General features: G+C 42.7%; 1 long non-coding RNA gene across 1 annotated transcript; it reads left to right on the top strand.

Annotated features, from left to right (window-relative positions):
- The first annotated feature begins 5,233 nt into the window (after positions 1 to 5,233).
- Positions 5,234 to 16,237, top strand: LOC130565484 (uncharacterized). Its single transcript, XR_008964378.1, has 3 exons — positions 5,234 to 5,312; positions 5,791 to 5,969; positions 11,278 to 16,237. It is a non-coding gene; the product is annotated as an uncharacterized LOC130565484 (long non-coding RNA).
- The last annotated feature ends 3,117 nt before the right edge of the window (positions 16,238 to 19,354 follow it).

Consider the following 19,354-nt stretch of genomic DNA (forward strand, 5'->3'; position numbering starts at 1 on the left):
AATCCGTGAGCGGCTGGGAGTAGTGCACGTAGAGGTTGTAAATATGGGGATTTCAGAAACCATAAATGAACATGGCTTCGTGGGTGTCCCTGGGGTTAAGCCTGATACTGGAAGGAGGCAGACTGAAGGAGGGAGCCAGCTGTAATAGTGGAGGCTCCTGCTGGGGTGAACGCTGCTGTGATGCTTGCTTCCGTAGAAGTTGTAGGCGGCAGAATGCGAGACGGAAGCACTGGCCTCTGCGGAGGCGATCGCTGCTGCGACTGGCTTCGGCTTGGGGCGGAGGGAGACGTTTGCTTGCAGTGTGAGGGAAGAAGCACTCTTCGGTAGGGAGGCTGCAGGATGCGGAGGAGCTTCTGCAGCGCGATGATAAGCCGGGTCTGCGGAGGCGTCGCTTGGCGAGCTGGCTTCAGCGCTTGAGATGGAAGCACGGGCCTCTGCGGAGGCGATCGCTGCGGCGAGCTGGCTTCGCGCTTGAGATGGAAGCACGGGCCTCTGCGGAGGCGATCGCTGCGGCGAGCTGGCTTCTAGCGCTTGAGATGGAAGCACGGGCCTCTGCGGAGGGATCGCTGCGGCGCTGGCTTCATGCTTGAGATGGAAGCGGGCCTCTGCGAGGCGTCGCTGCGGCGATCTGGCTTCAATGCTTGAGATGGAGTGCTGGGCCTCTGCGGAGGTGATCGCTGCGGCGATCTGGCTTCCCTTGAGATGGAAGCCGGGCCTCTGCGAGGCGGTCGCTGCGGCGAGCTGGCTTCAATGCTTGAGATGGAAGCACGGGCCTCTGCGGAGGCGATCGCTGCGGCGACACTGGCTTCAGCGCTTGAGATGGAAGCACGGGCCTCTGCGGAGGCGATCGCTGCGGCGACACTGGCTTCCGCGCTTGAGATGGAAGCACGGGCCTCTGCGGAGGCGATCGCTGCGGCGACACTGGCTTCTGCTCTTAGATGGAAGCTCGGGCTTCTTGGATGCTTCTTGTCGCAGTGCTTGCTTTCGTGCTTGAAATGGAAAAGCTGGCCTCGGCTGAGGCAATGTTGGCTTCTATGCTCGAAATGGAAGTGCTGGTCTCTGCCCAGGTATTCGCTGCGGCTATGCTGGCTTCCCACGCTTGGGATGGAATTGCTGACCTCTGCTGTGGCGGTCGCTGCGGCTATGCTAGCTTCCACGCTTGGGATGGAAGTGCTGGCCTCTGCCGAGACAGTTGCTTGCCGTGATGCTGGTTTCTACATTGAGAAGAAGTGCTGGCCTCTGCTGATGTGGCTTTGAAGATGCTTATTGCTATTGTTGTGATGAAAGCGCAGGCCTCTGCCGAGGCGGTTGCTGCTGCGTTGTTGGCTTCTGCGCTTGAGTTGGAAGCACTGGCCTCTGCGGAGGCGGTCCCTGCGGCGATACTGGCTTCTGCGCTTAAGTTGGAAGCACGGGCCTCTGCGGCGATGTTGGCTTCTGTATTAGAGATGGAAAGCCAGGCCTCTGCGGCGATACTGGCTTCGCCGCTTGAGAGGGAAGCACAGGCCCCTGTGGAGGCGGTCGTTGCGGCGATGCTGGCACCTACGCTTGAGATGGAACTTCTACACTTGAGATGAAAGCGCGGGCCTCTTTCGAGGCGGTCGCTGCTGCGGTGCTGGCTTCTACGTTTGGGATGGAAGCACGGGCCTCTATCGAGGCGGTCGCTGCCACGATGCTGGCTTCTATGCTTGAGATGGAAGCGCTGGCCTCTGCTGAGGCAGTCGCTGCGGCTATGCTGGTTTCTACATTGAGAAGAAGTGCTGGCCTCTGCTGATGTGGCTTTAAAGATGCTGATTGCTATTATTGCGATGGAAGCGCAGGCCTCTGCCGAGGCGGTTGCTGCTGCGCTGTTGGCTTCTGCTGCAGAGTCTGCTGCGGCAGAGCCCGAGACGTGGGCGCTGGCCCCTGCAGGCGCGGTCTGAAGCAACGGGTCTTGAATGAAATCCCTGGTGATTGCTGAGGTGGTTGCTGTGGTGGTGAGGTCTCCCGCTAGGGAGATGAAGGCCGAAGTGGTGGAGGTTCGAGCCCGTGCAGGTGAAGGATGGATTCTTTAGATGATTCGGGAAATGAGGGTTCAATGGGCTTCCCTGATGATGGAGCGATCTGACCTGATGTAGCTCTTGAAAGCTTCCGATGTCCAGCGCCCTAGTGCTTGAATTTGAGACTGCGAGAGGCTTTTTTGGGCGGCTGTGGTTGCTGCGCCTATGCGGAAGGAGTGGCCGGAAAAGTGGTCTGCGGGGATGCCGGACAGGAGCAGGACGGCTTTGAGGTGCTTTTGGAACCAGAAACGTGTAGCTGGGCGGTTGAATTCGTCGACGAAGAGAGGATCCAATGTGGTTTTGGTTTGGGATTTCCTGAAGTGAAGGTAGGCTAGGAGGGTCTGATAAGGTTGAATCGGTGACTGAAGGTTGAAAATATAGACGAAATGGCCTCTCCTGGTTTGGTCAGTCTTGCTTTGCTTGATGGAGTATAACATTGTCTCTGGATCGAGTGGAGATTTCCGAGGATCTTAGAAAACCGAAGAATGCCTGGATTAACATGGCGTCGAGTGTACGGGCGACGTACCTGGAGTGGTATCCTTTGCGGAGGGTAGAGGTGCATTTGGTTAGTATTTCCGAGGTTATGGGTTGCCTGGCATCTGGACGGGTGGGCTGGGTTCTCTGGATGCTCTTGATGATCATAGATGTTTGTGAGCTTGCTGTGGCTGGTGATTGAGAGTTGAATATGAGTTTATGGAAGAATGGACTCCGCTCAGGTATCCTTAATTGAGCTGGCCTGAAGGTTTATTGAAATGTTGAGGAAGGAGATGAATGAGGTGATGGTGATGAGAGAATCGGGAAAGGGGATGTTGTACCCCTGGTGAAAAGACCTGAAACTTTTACATGCGGTGAGATATGCTTGGAGGGTCCTAGAGGGGATGGCCTGAATGATGGAGCTGGGAGCTGAGAGAGGCATCGAGGAGGGTTTTCAGGGGGAGGTTTATTGGAAGATCAGCTCTGATAGGGAGGTACCAGTTCGGGCGCCAGCAGCTTGAACTTCTGCCAGAATCTGTGATCTGATGGTTCCTGAGACGGGAGGCGGTTCCATGCCAGTGCGTTGGCTGGCATGGGCATCGCTGATGCTGTGGCCAAAAAGAATTGCTGACGGGCCTGTGGAAAAGAGAGAAGGGAGGGAATGGCAGCCGCTTGAGCGGCTAGCGGAGGCATGCTCGCGCTAGCAGCGGCTTCTTAAGTGGCTGTGTAAGGTCCGGGCGCCTGAGTCGCTAGCGGAGGCAGCCTCACGCTAGTGGTCAAGAGCCTGGGGCGGGGAAGGGGTATGAGTGAGCCGTGGCTCCGGGTCGTAGCAAGCTAGCGTAGCTTGGGTGGCTAGCAGTGACAGCTACTGATGGGGCGTTGGCGGGAGCCGTGCGCTGCAATGCGGCTGGAGGGATGAGCTGCTGGAATCTCTCGACTGGGTGGTCCATGGTGTCCTAGGAATCCGTGGTGCTACCCATGCTGGCTGGTGGCTTGCTTGCGCTGCTGAGGTGGCTTGAGGTGGCCTGCTGCTGCGACCTGACGATCGTAGGCTCTTTCTCGTGAGCAGGGGTTTAAACTGGACATGTTGTGGTCGAATGTCGTCTTGTGTAGCCGGAATATGATACTGAAAAGTCTGGGGATTGTTCGCTTCTGGCTGGGGACTGCCCGAGAGCCCATATGACCTGCAGGTATGCGACGATGTTTAGTTTCGTATGGCGAGTTTGTGAGCGTATAAATGTCTCTGACACCTCAGTGAACGCACAAGGTCTGTTTGCAAAGGTTAAAACAATAGTTGCAAGTTTACATTGATAGTGATAAAGTCTTGTGTAGGTGATACCTGTGCTTGAAGAAGGAGTTATTCCAGTGTGTGCATGATGCTTAGCTTTATGTGCGAGCAGGGAGACGCTGAGAGTGAGCAAGTTACCGTATGATACGGAAAATTTTTTTAGTTAACCAACAATCCCTTTCGGAAGTGCCGATTATGTTACTAATCTCTGGAATTTTACGTTGTTTTACTGTCGTTCGTTGAACAGCACGGGCGCTGAGGAGGTGCACCCGTGCTGGCCATCGATATACCATTCTTGAGTGCATCAGTGGCAACGGCATGACAGTGGGAAAGCAAAATGTAATTTAAAGTAAAAAGATTGTACTCACCCAGCTTCTTGCGCAACAGCGAGTTCGGCGGTTCAAACACTAGTAAACTCAGTTTTTACATCGTACATTGTGAGGTAACTGAAATGAGTCATAGAATTTGGGGTTGATTACAGTGACTGCATGGAACGACAGAATGAATTGTTTCACCCAAGATGATTGTTTCTCTTTGCAGAAGATGGGTGTACAGCCATTGAAACGTTAACATGTTGGCATTAGCGTATCGTTATTGGATTGGGTCGAAATACGGTGATCTTGCGAGCCTGACTGGCATATGTTTAACTGGTGCCGGCGTCTGAACACTCGTGTCCCATTAGCAGTGAGCTAGCAGCGAGCCAGCGTTAGCAGCGAGCCGGCGTTTAGCAACGAGCTAGCATACTGGCAGCAATTGCATCTGGGAACGAACGAGGTGACGTGCGCGACGTAAACCAGCGGGGATACGGAATCACTTCCCGAAACTGCGAGGAAGAGGTAAGTGGAAATGTTGCTTACGGATCGAGCCTGCTGCTCGGCTGCAGCGCTTTTAAAATCCGTAGGATCCCTTGAATACCTTACGTCCTTCCTGAGTTAATGAAATCCTTTTAGAGTTTGGTTTTCGTTTGGTAATATTTATCGAAAAGCAAAGAAACCGTGTGTTGCAAACAAGCTGCTGTTTTGCGTGTGCGTCTATGAGCAACGCTGTTGTGAAACGTCCGAGACATGATTACTACTTGTAAAGATCCTCGGACATAGCATCGAACGGAACTTATCGATGCTGATCTGAAGAGATGAAGCAGGTAAGATGGTTTCCCTATTTATAAGAGTGCTTGCTTGAGTTGATAGGGTAGACGCAGTGATTGCTGATGGTAGACCAGCCAGGCTGATTAAATGCTGGGTAGATGCAGTGATTACTGATGGTAGACCAGCCTGGCTGATTATATGCTCCATCTCCTCCCGAACTTTGTTAATTAAACATCATTTGTGGAAGAACACAGTCGCTGCATAACCTTCCTTCGGATTCTGACATTAGTAATGCTTGGTTGAAGTTTATTTTTAAATTCCTTTGTGAACAAGGCACAAGTCGATGCTGGATTTGCGGAGAGACTAAAATTAAAAAGCAGTGATGTGCCGTCAATATTGGATCCGATAGGAATGGCGCAGCAATCTCATGTGAGTACAACATTTTTGTATTATGCGTCATTATTGCTTTGTTAGAAATCGCTTGATATGCCCTGAGCCCTATTAGTATTACCTGGGGACCTCTAGTCATTTGTAATAATTGCAGAGGTTGTCTGTGATCTTAATCCTGTGCGAATCGGCCATGTCTGTAATTTGTAAAGTAAAAATTCCCCCACAAATTACCTACCATATTTTAACACCGAGGTCCTGTGATAATATTAGTCCCGTGCGAATCAGCATCTTTGTGATTTGGCGGGCTCATATATAATTTTTCAAGGTTTTATCCACCGTTTGTGAATAATGGAGAATGTTTTGAAGTGTTTTGATATTATTTCCGGTGCTGGGTCATATCCATAAGTTACTGGGAGTCTCCCGTTTGTTTATTTATCATGGAAACTCTCATAACATTTGAGACTCTGGCCAGAACTGGAGCTTGGACTGACGACTTCTGGTGCCCTTGGGATCCTAGGTTGTGGCTACAGTTGCCATCAGGTGGACTTCCCATCATCACAAGCATTTGGCTGAACTGGGAAGAGCATTCGGCCAGAGTCAGAGCTTGGACTGATGACCTCTGGTGTCCTCGGGAATCCGAGGACGGGACATGAAAAGCAATAACTGATATTTGCGTAGAGGCTGCTCACAGAAAGTGTAAGAGAGTGACATTGTGTGATTATGAATGATTTTGATGGATGTGTGTGTTCGGTTCCGACAGGCGAACTTTACTGCGGTATAGACTGCTTACGGTGAGTTAACAGTGTTATCAGTGAGTTAGGTGAAAGCTATATTAAAGAGATGAGTTTTTAGTCTAATTTTAAACTGATTGAGTGTGTCTAAATCCCGAACCTGGCTGGGAGGCTATTCCAAAGTTTAGGAGCCAAGTATGAAAAGGATCGACCACCTATTGAAGATTTAGATATTCTCAACTCAACTCAACTTTATTTATATAGCGCTTTTTACAATTTTCATTGTTACGAAGCAGCTGTACATGAGACATATTGACTATAAGCAAAACAATTAAAGTTGTACCTGTAAAAACAAGAGAAAGGTGAAAACACAGAAGACAGACATACCCACATACAAAACACTCACACACACAATATGCACATGTACTAACACACAGACATAGACACACACACAGACGCGCAGACACACGGACACGCACGCACGCGCACACTCACACACACACAGACAAGCAAGCACACACAGACAAGCATGCACACACACACACACACACGCACGCACGCACGCACGCACGCACGCACGCACGCACGCACGCACGCACGCACGCACGCACAAACACACACACACAGACACGCATGCACGCACAGTGAAAGCACACATTTTTTAAAGGAGAGAGAAACACAGGTCAAATATTAATCAGACTATAAATTCATATATGCAATATTAATTCTAAAGCAGCCCCCCGGCCAGGCAAATAGTGCAAAACAGTATGGGGGGAGTGGGGGGAACCCAAAACTCCAATCGAGAAAAAAAACCTCAGGAGAACCCAGGCCCAACCAGGGGATTCAAGTTCCCCTCTGGCAAAAGCTGCTGATTCTGCACTAGCTCAACAGTGCTTGCACAACAAGGCTAAATAAAAATAAATAAACTGACTAATAAAGTAAATTATAGATTTAAGATTATCATTAATAATCTAATAGCATTTGAAATTTTGTAGTGAAGACGTGTCAAGTCACCGCGCCCTTCTTTATCCAGCTCTATAATCTCAGCTCTTGTCAGGTCGCCACTTCCCATTCTCCGCTCTACCATCAGGTCTGGCCATGAACTGCATCCTGCTCACTGTGGTAACCTTGGAACAATGAGACAAGACTGGTTGAGAGTGGAGTACTGTTCTGCACTCTTTGATGCAACAAGTACATCGGTTGTGTTCCTGGTTCCGGTTGATCTAACTAATGCAGCCTAAACCCTCAGAGGATTTATATTATGGAAGTTTAGTGTATGCAAGATTAAAAAGATGCGTCTTTAGTCTAGATTTAAACTGACAGAGTGTGTCTGCCTCCCGGACAGTGCAGGGAAGACTATTCCAAAGTTTAGGCGCTAGATAGAAAAATGATCTACCACCTGCGCTTAATTTTGAAATTCTAGGTATTACCAACTGACAGGACGCCTGAGAGCGTAATGCACGTGAAGGACTGTAATACAAAAGGAGTTCATTCAAGTACTGAGGAGCTAAACCATGTAGGGTTTTATAGGTAATAAGCCAGATTTTGAAGTTAATGCAATGCTTTATAGGTAACCAGTGCAAGGTTGACAGAACCGGGCTAATATGTTCTTACTTTTTTGTACGTGTAAGAACTCGAGCTGCCGCATTTTGGACCAGTGGGAGTTTTTGTAATAAGCCTGCAGGGCAACCACCTAACAGTGCATTACAGTAATCTAGTCTTGATGTCATGAATGCATGAATTAACTTCTCTGCATCTGACATTGACAGCATATGACGTAGTTTAGATATATTCTTAAGATGGAAAAACGCAATTTTACATGTGTTGGCAACGTGTCTCTAAATAAGTAACACTTCTGTTTTGTCCGAGTTCAGTAATAAAAAGTTGTTACTCATCCAGTTTTTTATATCGCCTATGCATTCCATTATTCGATGGAACTGCTGTGTTTCATGAGGCTTCGAGGAAATATAAAGTTGAGTATCATCAGCATAACAGTGAACGCTAACTCCGTGTCACTTTATTATATCTCCTAGAGGTAGCATGTATAATGCGAAGAGCATAGGCCCTAAGACTGAGCATTGTGGTACACCGTACTGGACTTGCAATTTGCGTGACACCTAATTTTTTATTGCTACAAATTGAAAACGGTTGGATAAATAAGATTTAAACCATTTCAAAGCTATTCCTTTAATGCCGGTGTAATTTTCGAGTCTATGTAGGAGTGTGCTGTGGTCAATGGTGTCAAATGCAGCACTAAGGTCTAGCAGCACCAATAACGAGATACAACCTCGGTCAGACGCCAATAGCAGATAATTTGTAACTCTGATCAAAGCAGTCTCTGTACTGTGACATGCTCTAAATCCAGATATTCTGGGAACTATTAACAGACCAGAGTTTTGCAATCGCAGTGTGCGCGATGGATTGTAATCTAACAATAGTTCACAGAGAGACTGAGTCACTAGACCATTCAATGCTTTATAAGTTATTATCAGGATTTAAAAGTGTTAATTTAATAGGTAGCCAGTGCAATGATAACAGAATTGGGCTTATATGATCACATTTCTTTGATCTTGTGAGGACTTTGAACCAGTTGGAGTTCATTCAGAAGCGTTGCAGGAGATCTCCCCAACAATGAATTACAATAATCTATTCGTGAGGTCCGCTTAACTGTTAGCTCAACTAACACGATCATTAGAAAAGTGTTTAAACAACAACACGTTCACAAACACATATTTGGCAATCTGAATATCAGATATTCCATGACATAGTTAACAAGTTCTTGAACATTTTGAATAAAAAAGAAAAATTACGTGAAAGCAATACATCAGCCATACAGCTGCTGTGGCTCTGCGGTGTGTCGCATAAGTGTCGCCATGTAAATATTAAAGTGATACGTTCTAACGGTCACCTTTAAAAAACTCATGCTGGGGGGTCATTCTGAAAATTGTAAACTTATGTGTGAAAGGGTTAAAGAAGTGAAATCCATAAGACCTCCCTTTTTAAATAATTTGAGCATGGTAAATTAAAAAACTTGTCACTCTTTTTTTAAATAATCAAAATGTTTTGTTACAACCATGAACTACGAGTTGCTAAGTGTGATAAGGACATTATCTTTGAATACAGAAATAAATTGGACAGAAATTTGCGTGGGGCAGGATGATGTTTGCTCACATAATGAACACATAACACAATGAGTATTAATTAATGTAAAATAAGGTATTTCCTGAAATGATTTTGTTCTCCCCTCCGTACGTGTGAAAATGCGACGGGGAACCGCATTGAGTTTTGTGTAACTTCTGGTGTGAAACATCTAGACCCGTTTTGTGCACGATCTGCAGATGAGTGAGGGCTAGATAGAGACAAAAAACGAAAGAGAGAGATATGTTAATGTCAAAGCCTATATGAAAGAGCACAGTGTGGGTTAGTGGTACGGAGGGGCAAGGTTTTCCCTCTGCACTATATGCACACAAACACATCCATTCACACTGTGCTTTGTGGTCTCACATGCATCACCTTTTTTTGCTTTACTTTGCTGTTGTGAAGATGCCACCGGATGACTTTTCGAAACACTAGCATGCACACTTTGTGAAAAATGTAATAATTTTACATCAGTATTTTTGTATTAATTCACAGTACAAGGACGTGTTTAATCACTGTTAATCCACAAACTGTGCATTATAAAGTTACATATATAAATTACACACAGTACAGTGTTTCTGTTTAACAAAGACATCTATAGTATAATCAATATTAATTAAATTAGCATTAAATATTAAATATTAACCTATTAATCAAAATCACTCAACACTAAAACCTACAAAATTTAACAGTAACATTTGGTATAATCTGCAAAGAAACTAGTAAGGCCTTTGTTTCCTTGGTTTGGTTTGCTAAATTTTGGTGTCACTTTCAGCAGGAATATTGGCGCATTTAGAAATATAGAAGTTTGTTATCATTGTACTAAAGCAACAAAACATTTATAGTAACTGGCACAGGTGCTTCCTGGTTGGATGGATGCTCTACATGGTAGAAATGTGTTTCTGTTTCTCGATCAAGAGCAGGTTCCCGTTAGGCAGAAAGAAAAGGTCACTCAAAACCCTAACCTTCGAGGACGTCTGCAATTCTCACCTGGTTTATCAGCCACAAAGCCACACATGGGGGAAAAGAACAACAGGGTGAAAGGCTAGGGGGGACACGAAGATGAGCGTACAGAAAGAGAATAAGCGCTGCCGTTGCATGTAGGACTTAAAAAGCCACAACAGAAAAGAGCTCGACCACCCGGTTGTGGTGGGACAAGAGAGTGAGAACGTTGAGAGGTCTGATCTAACTGGGAATCCCTCAAGACCTCCTATGGACCAAATGCAAAAGTACGGCAAACCTGAGCAGAGGCGGAATGAGCAGACAAAAGACTTGGGTGTTAAAGTTTAGAGGTGAACCCTAAATAACAATGTAAGTGCCTATAAGTTAATATGAGGACAAGAACTAAACACCCAACAATGGGTTTTGTGGTTCCTCTAAAAAGTCCATGTTTTAGGCTGTACTTTCCTACAGGGAAGATACTTTCAACATTTTAACAAAGTGAGAAAGCTTTCCATGGGTTTCCCCAACACCATTTCATAAACAGGACATGGAAACAAAAGAATTACGGGGAACTTGGCTGTTTTTATTTTTTTATTTCACATTTATAGTTAGTTTTTTTTCCCAAGAAATTTTATTTTAAACCAAAACTAGGCTGATTTCATGGGTGTGTCTCAATCAGCTCCCTTGTTCAGTAGTCAGGGCACTGATCAGGGAGTCGGGCATTTTAAGGACTTTCTCATTTGCAAAATCCTTCCAGTGGCACTGATTACGTTCGTTCCCTAAAAATTCCCACAATGCAATACAAAAGTCAGGGAGCATCGATGCTCACTATGTTCCCATGCCGGAAATAACGTGACATTTTTGGAAGCCGTTTAATCGAAATTGCACGAGCCAAAAAAAACGTTAACGCTTTAGATTACGGCCCGCAATGTACTGCATAATTAAACAGCATTTACAGCATAACTAATTGTTCCTCTACAGTACATATCTGTAGATGAAGGGGTACACTATGTAAAGTTTGGGGAATAAATGGGGTAAGAGTAAGGAAAATAAAAATATATATTTAAGAGGGAACTGCATGCCATATTTCAACCACTTAATGCACAATATGCTAAATAAATGAATAAATTAATGAACAGAAGCTACGCTAATTATTCTCTTTTTGCCCTCCTCCCCTGCCACGGGGTGCCCAGGTATGGAGAGATTACGCCAGGACCAGATGAACGTCATATGCCCATCCCTAACTAGAGATTTCACCAGCTCCAGCTGAACATACCGTGCCATCCTCCTGCAAGAGCCTGTGGACTGACTGACCATCCCAGCTCCATCTCAGGCAATTCCATCACCACCCAAGAGCAAAGTGACCATCTGACCATCCAAGCTCCAGCTCTGGCATTTCAATCCCCAACCAAGAGCAAAGACGAACTGTCACATTAATGCTAAATTTACAATGATTAGTATATTAAATGCTAAACTTACATCACATGACAGCAGTTTGAAGTTATAGCTGCACTCAGTTACATTATGCCATTATTATTTTCCCTGCTTATAACATTCCTCTGTTGCCTGATATCGATAATTAAAAAAACAAAAAAACAAAAAAATAAAAAATAAAAAAAACAAATTAGACCCAAACAGTTTCAACAAATGAAATTTCCTAAATCACAACTAATAAACTCTCCCTATTCTTCCTAAACATTTACTCAGTATCTTTTAATCAAAGTAACTGAGTGCAGCTGTGACAGGTCAGAGGAGACCTGGCCCTCTCGGCTGAGACTGGTTTCTCCCGAGGTTTTTTTCCTCCATTTATTTATCATTGAAGTTTGGGTTCCTCGCCACAGGGCATTGTTGGCTGGCTTGCTCACCGGGAGACTACATTTTCTGTGTTTTTCTCCTGTAAAGCTGCTTTGGACAATCCTCATTGGGAAAAGCGCTATATAAATAAAATTTAATTTAATTGAATATAAACATCCAAATCAAACCGCTCTTGAAATGCTTGATTATAGTCTCAGAAGATCAATATTGATTTTACACATTAAAACTCATCCAAATAACTCATAATAACTTATAATTAAAATAAATTATTTTTAAACAACAATCCTAAAATCAATCACATAAAAATCAATCGTGAAGTCAAATCTCAAAAGTCAAATTTACAGTTGAAAGACAGTCTGCGTGCTTCATTCGTGTCGTTTTGCTTGCACAAAAACTGAACACAGCATTTCCCCTTATTTCATGTTTGCTACAATAATAAAATAAGAACCCCATACTTAATTAATATCCACAGTAGCTTATTTATGGGTACATGGGTACTTTTATTTTATTTATAGAAGAGAAACGTTTATTTTATTTTATGTATAAACACACATTGCTAGACAGGCAGGGAACACAATCTACTTAACAGTTGAACTTAATATTAGACCAAATTTGTATGTATTATAACTACTATTCAGAGTAATAAAGCCAGAGAGATCTTGGTTTTGCCTGTTGTTGATAAATACCAGCTGTGAATTATCACAACGCTCTTAAGCAATCACGTCACACAAAAATAAGTGAACAGTGTCCCATTGTGAAGTGAGCCAGAGTCCTGACCAGTGCCAGAACCCGGCGTGTACACGATATACTGATCGAATGAATAGTGAGTGTGACTTTCTACTGACATCTATCGGTCTGGATGCAGGTTTTTGCATATTATTTCAGTTAAATTATTATATTGTCATTATTATGTATAACTTATTATCACAAAAAACATGTTGATCATTGCAAAACACGAATGGTCATGTTAAGTTATGCTGGCTACCGTGATTGGTGCAGGGGATCAGGGTTTGGCTAGCTGGCATGATTAATTGCCCCTGCTGGTGGAAGCCATTCAAGTTTTTTGCAAACAAATATTTTATTATATTGTACCTTTTTTAGGCCCTGGAAGGCCCAGTGTAGTCAGTAGTGCAGGGCTTGGGACTGCCTGTGTTCCTGTGATGCCATCTGCCAATCAATGCTACCAATATTGTATTGTCCTACATACTAATTTCAACTCCATTTTTAATATAACAATGACTGAGAGCGGTAAGGAGGTCTGTGTGGCCTTTTATGGTCCCCACGAGGAAAACAGCTTATAAATCATACAAAACGGAAATGAAAATATTTAAAAATGCTATAAATCCCCGTATAAAAATCATTACGTCTATGCAAAGTCCCTCTAAAACATGGAAACCCAACATTTGTGTGTGTGTGAAAAAGAGGAGAGAGCCTCATCTGAAACGGATCTGTAACCTCAACAAACTGATCCGAGCTTTGATACCCAGCACTTGTGATCTGAAAGCAGTCATATTGGGTTTGATCCCAAACACACAAACACAATCTATTAATGGTGCATAGTCGCAGGGCCGTAGCTAGAGGATTGGGGGCCCCCTGAAAAAATATTGATGTGGGCCCCCCCACGCACACATATCATATACTGTACAATATACAAGCATGGAGGCCCACATATATCCTAATAGGTGTTTCTTACAAAATAACAAAACAGTTAACAAATAAATGCATATAAAGGTTTTTTACTGAACATCAGCACAAGAAAAATACACAAATATAAAACAAATATTATAACAAATAAATAGCAACAGTAAAGCAACAAAAAATATTTTTGATCAGTAATGAACACTGAAATAACTATGAAAATTATGCAAACCATTTTTATAATAAATGGTGCTGCATAATATATTATTGAACAAAGCTAATCTCTTCTTCCAAGAGCATTATATTGCATTCATGTTTTTCTTGACCGTAACACAGCCGGCAGGTCCGTAATGCTTGTCATAATGCGTCATGACTCGTGACAGTTTTTTTCTGTTTGTTATACAAACCAATTAACTCTATTTACAGTTGCGTTAAAAAAAAAAAGACTGGGATTTTGACCATTCTATGCGGTCGGCGACCAATACACGCCAGTAGCCTAAATAAAATTATGTGATGGCGGCAGCGGTGGTCGATAGTTTACATGACAACATACTAACCCCTTACAGAAAAGACACATGAATTTCACATGTTTTTTACATGTTTTTCGCATGTGATCACATGTGAAATGTGTGTTTTTGGTACATTTTGGTGTGAATTCCATGTGAATTCCCACGTGAAACGTGTGCAACATGTGGTGACGTGAAGAACATGTGATCACATGTGGAGACATGTCGCATATGTTATCCCATGGGTTTTTACATGTTATCCCATGGGTTTCACGTGGGAATTCACATGGAATTCACACCAAAATGTTCCAAAAACACACATTTCACATGTGATCACATGTGTTTTTTGCACATGTGAATTTCGTGTGTCTTTTCTGTAAGGGGTACCTGTCTTAAAGAAGGTCTTGATAGACTGGGATACAACAATTCTCCTGGCCTCTCTCTCCTTCTTTTCATTCCGTTTCTGGTAACCTGATTTATATTTTCTTTTCCCCGACATTGTCAGTCAGCATGTACATCGCTAACTTCATCTGACGTCTCAACTCTGATTGATCGTCTTGTTCACGAGCTGGGGTGGGACTTCTGAGAATACTTTGTATCAGACTAAACCATTTTTCGGGAGAGTAGAGGAGCAGATATTAGAAAATTTCTTTAACCAAATTCCATGCATTTTTGTGGTTTTCATAATATCTCAGTTATACAACTAATAAAATATTAGAATTATTCACAGAACATAGGCCTATATAGTATAATTCCTGGATTTTGTGGGGCCCCCTGGGCGGTGGGGGCCCCTAGAATTGTCCCCACCTTTCACCCCACTAGCGACAGCCCTGCATAGTCATACACTGGGCGATGAGAGGCAAATATATCAGATCAGTGACTAAAGTCCAGATATGACTAGATGAACATACTGTAGAGTTTTTTTTGTATATCATCTTCAGAAAGGGGCATCCAGATGACTGGACAAACACAATAAACGTAATATACAGAATATAAATGTATATTACTGTATTAAGGTGATAACATTCACCCAATAGTTTATTCTGAACAACAGGTACAGTAGGCAAATAAGAGCCATAGGTTACCACTGCATTGGTATATTTGTTGAAAATACACAGCAATGATTATTTCTCAAAAACATTTTTAATGTGTTCAAAGGTACTTTAGAAGTCTTAATGCAAAAATAAAAATTTGACTAGAGTGTTCAGATAACTGTCAAACAGACCTGTTACACAATACATTGCACAAACAATTGGCCAGACCTGGACAATGTTCCACTGCTGACAGTCTTAGGTTAAGCTTTTAGTGTTGTGTAGAGGTCAACTGGGTATTGAAGGAGAGAAAGAGGGCAAGAAAGAGAGAGAAGAAAGAGAGAAACAGGGTACTGATGGAGGTCAGGTCAAATGTTAATTTACCACATGGCTCAGTTAAGAAAAAAACACCAAAAAAGAACCAGGACTTCAGACCAAATCGCACACGCACGCACGCACTCGCACGCACGCACGCACACACACACACACACACACACACACACACACAAACACACACGCACAAAAAGGTGGAGTTTACATGCTTGAAATAGAAAACGGCATCTACATCTCACATTTCACTGTGGGCTGTCACACACACATTGCCCTGCCAAATATCCAGGGTAAAAGAAAGGGTATGGGTATAGCTCTCTGATCTTACCTCTGCAGTGATGGAGAGGATGTGAGACCTTTTAAACTAGTCCTTTTATAAATAAACATCTACATTAGGGTGAGAGGAGTGTATTTACTCATGCATGAAATGTTTGTCTGTGTCTGAGGTATGAAATGCACCCGGGCCATTTTCAGTCTGATACTCTGCACGTCAACTTACCCGTGACTGTTTTCTTTAAGATTTCTCCCCTTGAACTCTGTCTTTCTGTGTTTTGTCTTTTCCCCAGTGGGAGAGGAGTTTTGCATACAGTATGTGTAACATTGACATTTACACTAGACCCTGATAAAAAAAATAAATGTGTGACTGCCCTTGTTTTACAGCAATTCAACAAGAATGTGACAAGATAACAGCTACATTCCTGTTTTTATTATTGTAACGACACTATAGATAGTGGATAATAGTGGCAAACTCCTGTGGAAAAACTGTTGCCAGGGCCATGTGATTGTTAAAGCAAGAACATTTCTAAGTGGCCAAAAATGAATAAAAAATAATAATTCCTTGTTGGGTCTTGGTTCTCTCCTTCAATGTAAGTTGTGATTGTTTGCCTGCTTTATCGTCCATGAGACAAAATTACATATATGATCACTTCAAAAATGAATACCACTGTAAAGACATCTGATATATGAAAATATATGAAATAATAAAAATATATTCACATTTCACAGACATTAAAATATGTAACATACTTATACACACAAGCTACCTATTGCTGCTGTCCTTCTGAATCCTCGTATCTCCATAATTTCCTGCCATAAATCATTATTATTTGTCTCCCTCTATGTTTGTCACTAGATTACATTGACATACGTAGAGAATCTTTGTTTCAATTGCTTTGGGTACAGAACATCACAATGGACATTGTCTTAGGTGAAAAAAGGCCAAGAGGTCTTCACATTAAGGGGGTTAAAGCAGGACAGACACCCAGGCTGTTGGACAAACATAGTTCAGCAAAACTAAAAAAAGCACAGCATGCTCCTCACGTCGAGGTGTGTGGTATGCAAAATAGAAAACAGGCCAAGAAAGCGGGCAGCCCAAACTTACAAGGAGACAGGTGCTATATCTCACTGGTATACTCACTTCTACTTTACAGATGTACACTTTTAAAGACCACAACACTCACAGGTCCTGCCCATGTGGATTCCACAGAGACCCTTCAAGCAGCACAGCAGCTTTTAGCCTGCCTCTGATTAAGCAGCATTGCAGAAATTAATTCTACTGGGGTGGAGGGTGACATCATGGCATGCTGGCATTCTGCCAACAGCTTACATCTGCAACAATCAGGTCAACAACCCCCCTCCAACATATAGAGTACAGTCTTACAATGATTGTATTAACAGCACCTAATCTTATCCCACAATCCCCTGATAGCGAAAGGCTATCCTTATGCATGTAATCAAAATCCATCCCACCATGCTGTACGGTATCTGCAGTAGGTTCTTTAAAATATATTCTTTCCGGAACCAATGATCATGTCCTATCTAACGTTTTGGGTGTGCATTACTTTTCCATCTGAAAGTCAAATCATGTCCACGTGAACTGTGCATGCACAACGAAATTTGTGTAACTGCATGCACATGTGCACGTATTTGCGTACAGGTCTGTAATTGACTGCACTGAATGCCGTCACAGCGTGTATGTGCTGGATGCGTCCGTACAAGAACACAGTTAATGGAGTAAATGTTGAAAAGCTTGAATTCTTGACTGTGCGCAGAATGTAATGGCGAGAAAAAGAGAGCGTGAGCCAGGCTCAATCTGAGTTTAAAAATCAATCGATGTAAGAAAGGAAGAGAAAGATAAACAATTTTTAGTCAAACAAAGAGTGATGTGAAATCTCAAAAGCCCCTTCAAAATCCCAGGCCAAACTTTGAAGAATCCAAACAAAGGCCCAGAGTGAGCTGAGGGTAACCTGACCGCTGTTTGACCAAAGCCCTTAGCATCTCGGTGCGCTCTGATCAATGAGTACTCATAAATCTGGCTTGGTAGTGACTTGCATAATGACTTTATCTGCTCTATATATCCCCTTTTCCAGCATCTCACCTCTGACCTCTTCCCTGAGGCAGTATTAGAGGATCATTTCTCACAGCATAAGCTTGAAAAGTGAGTTGACTAGGTTTCAGCTGTTTATAATATTATATTAGGGAATTCAAATGCAAGGGGTTTCAAAGTTGGGAAGGATCTGACATCTTAGCTGTGTTTCAGATCTAGTGAGCTGCCCTACTATCCACCTTTATAGGCCTCCTATGCACCTTTATCTTTCCATATATAGACTGCTCTAAATAGCTAACTGTATTGTCTTGGCTTAAATCTATGGTATCATTTTTCACAAAAAGTCCCAGAATCATGTATGTTTATGACCATGAACATTTTTCATAACGCTCAAATATGTCCAACATGTTCAAGTTATAATCAAATGAAAGCTCTTATTCTACAGAATTTAAATCTCTAGTTGGATTTATTGATATTTTACCACAGATCGAATGCAAGTAAAATGAATTATGATGTATGAAATTGATATTTGTAAACAAACAACACATCCATCGAATATCTAAGCTAATATCTGCATCCCACCATTACACTTAGCCACAAATGCTACATAATCTTTTTCGTTAGGTTGTTTTCTATAAAATATGTCCATTCCTACCTCTTTTCGCGGTTTTAAAAGTTAAATATCCGCTTCCAATATCTCCCATCAACATGCTGTGTCAGCAACGTGACATAAAACCTTGGATAGTTAAAAATTAAATGTAGAACCCTCATTTGTCCAAACAGGCGAATCAGAGGCTGTGATATGGCAATGCGCAACATGGGAGGCGTACCAAAACACAAGTAGCATATTTGTCTTCACCACGAGCAAACTCAACACCAAGTTTTGCTTGTTACATGCTCTTTCAGCTATCTTACATGCAATTTTGAGAGGTTTACTGTGAAATTACACAAAAATATTCCATTTATACTACGGTATGTTATGGGGTCTGTTTAAAATTGGGTATGCCAATTTCAGGTGAAATTTTATGAAAAAATTACAAAAAAAGGACACTTGAGTTGCTTTAGAATAATAATTTAATACCACATGATATAGAGAATTTATTCCTTTTTCCTCTATTTGTTGAGACCTGCTGGAATCAAGAACAATTGACTGCAGGTTCCTGGGCCCCTCAGGCTCAGACTAATACACTTTCAAAACAGACTTTAGAAACAAAAACAAAAAGCACCTTTATTTTTATATATTGTCATATGATAGGACTGACAACACATTCAATAATGTTTATCACTTTCAGCAGTGTTTTTTTTTATTTGGAGGGTTTTCTGGAAAATGACACCAAAGTTTTGTATTTAGACCACTGTATGTGGATATGGTGTGCATTTAAAATTGGGTATGCCAAATTCAGGTGGAAATCCCAAAAATGGCCCAGAGTTTAAAAGGTTAAATTTTCCATTTTCACAGTTTGTTGTTTTAATGGGTTTGTTGCCTTCTAGGTCTAAGGGGCATACTCGTTGCTGCTTCTTTCTTCTTTCTTTTGATTTAAAGAGTACATAACTAGGGATTTTTAAGGTCCTACTTTGGTTTATGGAGTGTCCAACAACAAGTTTATACATAAACACATATGTA

Source organism: Triplophysa rosa, linkage group LG15 (genome assembly GCF_024868665.1).
Source record: "Triplophysa rosa linkage group LG15, Trosa_1v2, whole genome shotgun sequence".
Classification (NCBI taxonomy): domain Eukaryota; kingdom Metazoa; phylum Chordata; class Actinopteri; order Cypriniformes; family Nemacheilidae; genus Triplophysa; species Triplophysa rosa.